The sequence below is a fragment of the Lolium perenne genome, chromosome 1 (assembly GCF_019359855.2).
Source record: "Lolium perenne isolate Kyuss_39 chromosome 1, Kyuss_2.0, whole genome shotgun sequence".
NCBI lineage: Eukaryota > Viridiplantae > Streptophyta > Magnoliopsida > Poales > Poaceae > Lolium > Lolium perenne.
The window spans coordinates 226,072,875-226,079,387 of record NC_067244.2 but is presented as its reverse complement, the minus strand read 5'-3'; positions in this window follow the sequence as shown (position 1 = coordinate 226,079,387).

The following is a 6,513-nucleotide window of genomic DNA, read 5'->3' as shown; positions in this document are numbered from 1 at the left end:
TAATATGTCATCTACATATAATATCAGGAATGCTACAGAGCTCCCACTCACTTTCTTGTAAATACAGGCCTCTCCATGACACTGTATAAACCCGAAGTCTTTGATCACCTTATCAAAGCGTCGGTTCCAACTTCTTGATGCTTGCTTCAGTCCATAGATTGAACGCTGAAGTTTGCATACTTTGTCAGCATTTTTAGGATCGACAAAACCTTTGGGTTGTACCATATACAACTCTTCCTCAATGTCTCCATTAAGGAACGCCGTTTTGACATCCATCTGCCAAATCTCATAATCAAAAAATGCAGCTATTGCTAACAAAATCCTCACAGATTTTAGCTTCGCTACAGGTGAGAAAGTCTCATCGTAGTCAACTCCTTGAATTTGTCGGAAACCCTTTGCGACAAGTCGAGCTTTATAGACAGTAATATTACCATCAGCATCTGTTTTTCTCTTGAAGATCCAATTATTCTCGACAGCCTTGCGGCTATCAGGTAAGTCTACCAAAGTCCATACTTTGTTATCATACATGGATCCCATTTCGGATTTCATGGCTTCTTGCCATTTGTTGGAATCTGGGCTCATCATCGCTTCTTCATACGTCGCAGGGTCCTCATCATTGTTATCCACAATCATGACATTTAGACAAGGATCATACCAATCAGGAGTGGCACGTTCCCTTATCGATCTGCGAGGTTCAGTAGTTTCCTCGTTCGAAGTTTCATGATCATTATCATTAGCTTCCTCTATTGCCGGTGTAGGCGGTACAGGTACAACTTCCGCATCGCGCTACTCGATCAACGAGTATAGATTCATCAATCTCATCGAGTTCTACTTTTCTTCCAGTCACTTCTTTAGTGAGAAATTCTTTCTCAAGAAAGGTTCCGTTCTTAGCAACAAAGATTTTGCCTTCGGATCTGTGATAGAAAGTGTACCCTATAGTTTCCTTACGGTATCCTATGAAGACGCATTTCTCCGCTTTGGGTTCTAGCTTGTCCAGTTGTAACATCTTTACATAGGCTTCTGACACGCGTACAGCACGCGTCCGTTGGGAACCCCAAGAGGAAGGTGTGATGCGTACAGCGGCAAGTTTTCCCTCAGTATGAAACCAAGGTTTATCGAACCAGTAGGAGTCAAGAAGCACGTTGAAGGTTGATGGTGGCGAGATGTAGTGCGGCGCAACACCAGGGATTCCGGCGCCAACGTGGAACCTGCACAACACAAACCAAGTACTTTGCCCCAACGAAACAGTGAGGTTGTCAATCTCACCGGCTTGCTGTAACAAAGGATTAGATGTATAGTGTGGATGATGATTGTTTGCAGAGAACAGTAGAACAATTGCAGTAGATTGTATTTCAGATGTAAAGAATGGACCGGGGTCCACAGTTCACTAGAGGTGTCTCTCCCATAAGATAAATAGCATGTTGGGTGAACAAATTACAGTTGGGCAATTGACAAATAGAGAGGGCATGACCATGCACATACATGATATGATGAGTATTGTGAGATTTAATTGGGCATTACGACAAAGTACATAGACCGCTATCCAGCATGCATCTATGCCTAAAAAGTCCACCTTCAGGTTATCATCCGAACCCCTTCCAGTATTAAGTTGCTAACAACAGACAATTGCATTAAGTATGGTGCGTAATGTAATCAATAACTACATCCTCGGACATAGCATCAATGTTTTATCCCTAGTGGCAACAGTACATCCATAACCTTAGAGGTTTCTGTCACTCCCCCAGATTCACGGAGACATGAACCCACTATCGAGCATAAATACCCCCTCTTGGAGTTACTAGCAAAAACTTGGCCAGAGCCTCTACTAATAACGGAGAGCATGCAAGATCATAAACAACACATAGATATAAATTTATAATCAACATAACATAGTATTCTCTATTCATCGGATCCCAATAAACACAACATATAGCATTACAGATAGATGATCTTGATCATGTTCGGCAGCTCACAAGATCCGACAATGAAGCACATAAGGAGAAGACAACCATCTAGCTACTGCTATGGACCCATAGTCCAGGGGTAGACTACTCACTCATCACTCCGGAGGCGACCATGGCGGTGTAGAGTCCTCCGGGAGATGAATCCCCTCTCCGGCAGGGTGCCGGAGGCGATCTCCTGAATCCCCCGAGATGGGATTGGCGGCGGCGGCGTCTCTGGAAGGTTTTCCGTATCGTGGCTCTCGGTACTGGGGGTTTCGCGACGAAGGCTATTTGTAGGCGGAAGGGCAGGTCAGGGGGCGTCACGAGGGGCCCAGATGACAGGGCCGCGCGGCCAAGACCTGGGCCGCGCTGCCCTACCATCTGGCCGCCTCGTGGACCCACTTCGTTGACTCTTCGGTCTTCTGGAAGCTTCGTGTGAAAATAGGCCCCTGGGCGTTGATTTCGTCCAATTCCGAGAATATTTCCTTACTAGGATTTCTGAAACCAAAAACAGCAGAAAACAGCAACTGGCTCTTCGGCATCTCGTTAATAGGTTAGTTCCATAAAATGCATAAATATGACATAAAGTATGCATAAAACATGTAGATATCATCAATAATGTGGCATTAAACATAAGAAATTATCGATACGTCGGAGACGTATCAGCTTCGCAACCCCAAATTTTAAGGAACTACAGCTTAGGTTTCTTATTAAACCATAATTCATACGGTGTCGTTTCTACGGATTTTGATGGTGTTCTATTTAAAGTGAATGCGGCTGTCTCTAATGCATAACTCCAAAATGATAAAGGCAAATCAGTAAGAGACATCATAGAACGAACCATATCTAAGAGAGTTCGATTACGACGTTCGGACACACCGTTTCGTTGTGGTGTTCCCGACGGTGTCAATTGTGAAATTATTCCGCATTTCTTTAAATGCATGCCAAACTCATAACTCAGATATTCACCTCCACAATCAGATCGTAGAAATTTAATCTTCTTGTTACGTTGATTTTCTACTTCACTTTGGAATTCCTTAAACTTCTCGAAAGTTTCGGATTTATGTTTCATGAAATAGATATACCCATATCTACTCAGATCATCTGTGAAGGTTAGAACATAACGATAACCACCGCGCGATGCTACACTCATTGGTCCGCACACATCGGTATGTATGATTTCCAATAAGTCAGTAGCTCGCTCCATTATACCAGAAAATGGAGTCTTAGTCATTTTTCCCATTAGACATGCTTCGCATCTATCAAGTGACTCAAAGTCAAGTGATTTAAGTAATCCATCAGTATGGAGTTTCTTCATGCGTTTCACTCCAATATGACCAAGACGACAGTGCCACATATAAGTAGAATTATCATCCAATTTAATTCGCTTAGCATCAATGTTATGTATATGCGTATCACTACTATCGAGATCTAACAGAAATAAGCCATTCTTTTCAGGTGCTTGACCATAAAAGATATTATTCATAAAAATAGAACAACCATTATTCTCAGACTTGAATGAATAACCGTCTTGCATTAAACAAGATCCAGATATAATGTTCATGCTCAACGCGGGTACAAAATAACAATTATTTAGGCTTAAAACTAATCCCGAAGGTAGATGTAGAGAAAGTGTGCCGACAGCGATCACATCGACTTTGGATCCGTTTCCAACACGCATGGTCACTTCATCTTTCAGTAGTCTTCGTTTATTCTTTAGTTCCTGTTACGAGTTACAAATATGAGCAACCGAACCAGTATCAAATACCCAGGTACTAGAACGAGAACCAGTGAGATAAACATCTATAACATGTATATCAGATATACCTTCTTTCTTCTTCTTGACAAGGCCGCTTTTCAGATCAGCCAGATACTTGGAGCAATTACGCTTCCAGTGTCCCTTGTCCTTGCAGTAATAGCACTCAGCATCAGGCTTAGGGCCGTTCTTAGGTTTCATAGGAGGTGTGGCAGCTTTCTTGCCACCCTTCTTGAATTTTCCCTTAGACTTGCCCTGTTTCTTGAAACCGGTGGTCTTGTTGACCATCAACACTTGGTGCTCTTTCTTGATCTCAATCTCAGCAGCTTTTAGCATGCCAAAGAGTTCATGTAACTCCTTGTTCATGTTCTGCATATTGTAGTTCATCACAAAGTTCTTGTAACTTGGTGGCAGTGATTGAAGGACACGATTAATCCCCAGTCTGTTAGGAATCACTATTCCCAAGTCACTGAGTTTCTTCGCATGCCCGGTCATGGCGAGCATGTGCTCACTAACGGAGCTGCCTTCTTCCATCATACAGCTGAAGAAATGTTTTGATGCTTCATAGCACTCCACGGCCGCATGAGTCTCAAAAATTGCTTTCAACTCATTCATCAACTCATGAGGATCGTGGTGCTCAAAACGTTTTTGAAGATCGGATTCCAGACTGCACAGGATGGCACACTGAACTTGAGAGTACCGAGTTTTCCGAGTCGCGTAAACAGCTTTTACTTCATCGGTTTCAGTTTCTGCAGGAGGGTCACCTAGCGGTGCATCAAGCACATATTGCAGATTTCCGCCAGAGAGGAAGATCCTCACATGACGGAACCAGTCGGTGAAGTTGCTACCGTTGCTCTTAAGTTTTTCTTTCTCTAGGAACTGGTTAAAATTGATTGGGGACGCCATCTCTACAACATATATTTACAAAAGTTTAGACTAACTTTATGACAAATTGAGTTCAAATTTTAATTCAACATAATTAAAAATCTAGATGAACTCCCACTCAAAACAATATCCCTCGCATTGTCTTAGTGATCACACGAACCAAATCCACCGCACCTAAGTCCGATCATCACGAGACAAGGTGTGATTTCAATGGCGAACACTCAAAGTGTTCATCATATCAACCATATGATTCATGCTCTACCTTTCGGTATCACGTGTTCCGAGACCATGTCTGTACATGCTAGGCTCGTCAAGGCCACCTTAGTATCCGCATGTGCAAAACTGTCTTGCACCCGTTGTATGCACTTGTTGATTCTATCACACCCGATCATCACGAGATGCTTCGAAACGACAAGTCTTGGCAACGGTGCTACTAAGGATGAACACTTTATTATCTTGAGATTTTAGTGAGGGATCATGTTATAATGCTACCGTCGCGATCTAAGCAAAATAAGATGCATAAAAGGATTAACATCACATGCAGTTCATATGTGATATGATATGGCCCTTTTGTCTTTGCGCCTTTGATCTTCATCTCCAAAGCACAGACATGATCTCCATCATCTTCGGGCATGATCTCCATCATCGTCGGCGTAGAGTCAAGGTCAATGGCGCCGTCTTCATGATTGTCCTCCATGTAGCAACTATTACAACTACTTTGAAATACTACTCAACATGAAATTTAAAGACAACCATAAGGCTCCTGCCGGTTGCCACAATACAATAATGATCATCTCATACATATTCATCATCACATTATGGCCATATCACATCACCAAACCCTGCAAAAACAAGTTAGACGTCTCTAATTTGGTTTGCATATTTTACGTGGTTTAGGGTTTTCGAGAGAGATCTAATCTACCTACGAACATGAACCACAACGTTGATACTAATGTTGTCAATAGAAGAGTAAATTGAATCTTCACTATAGTAGGAGAGACAAACACCCGCAAAGCCAGTTATGCAATACAAGTTGCATGTCGAACGAGGAACAAGTCTCATGAACGCGGTCATGTAAAGTTAGTCCGAGCCGCTTCATCCCACTATGCCACAAAGATGCAAAGTACTCAAACTAAAGATAACAAGAGCATCAACACCCACAAAACCATTGTGTTCTACTCGTGCAACCATCTATGCATAAACCTGGCTCTGATACCACTGTAGGATAACGTTGCATAGAAAATAAAAAATTTCCTACCGCGAACACGCAATCCAAAGCCAAGATGCAATCTAGAAGACGGTAGCAACGAGGGGATTATCGAGTCTCACCCTTGAAGAGATTCCAAAGCCTACAAGATGAGGCTCTTGTTCCTGCGGTAGACGTTCACTTGCCGCTTGCAAAAGCGCGTAGAAGATCTTGATCACGGCGCCACGAACGGGTAGCACCTTCGTACTCGGTCACACGTTCGGTTGTTGATGAAGACGACGTCCACCTCCCGTTCCAGCGGGCAGCGGAAGTAGTAGCTCCTCTTGAATCCGACAGCACGACGGCGTGGTGTCGGTGGTGGTGGAGAAATCCGGCGGAGCTTCGCTAAGCGTGCGGGATGTGGTGGAGGAGAGAGGGCCGCTAGGGTTTGGGAGAGGGGGGCGCCGGCCACTAGGGGGTGCGGCCACCTTGTGGTCTTGGGGTGGCCTGCCCCCTCCCCTTGGCCCCTCATTATATAGGTGGAAGCCCCAAGTGTTGGACTACAAGTCTTCGAATAAGACCCGAACCCAAAACCTTCCATGTGATAGGGAAACCTACCCAAGGTGGGAATCCCACTTGGGGTGGGATTCCCCCCTTCCATGTGGGGGGGTGGCCGGCCCCCTTATGGGGAGTCCACTTGGGACTCCTCCCCCTCTAGGGTTGGCCGGCCATGGAGGTGGAGT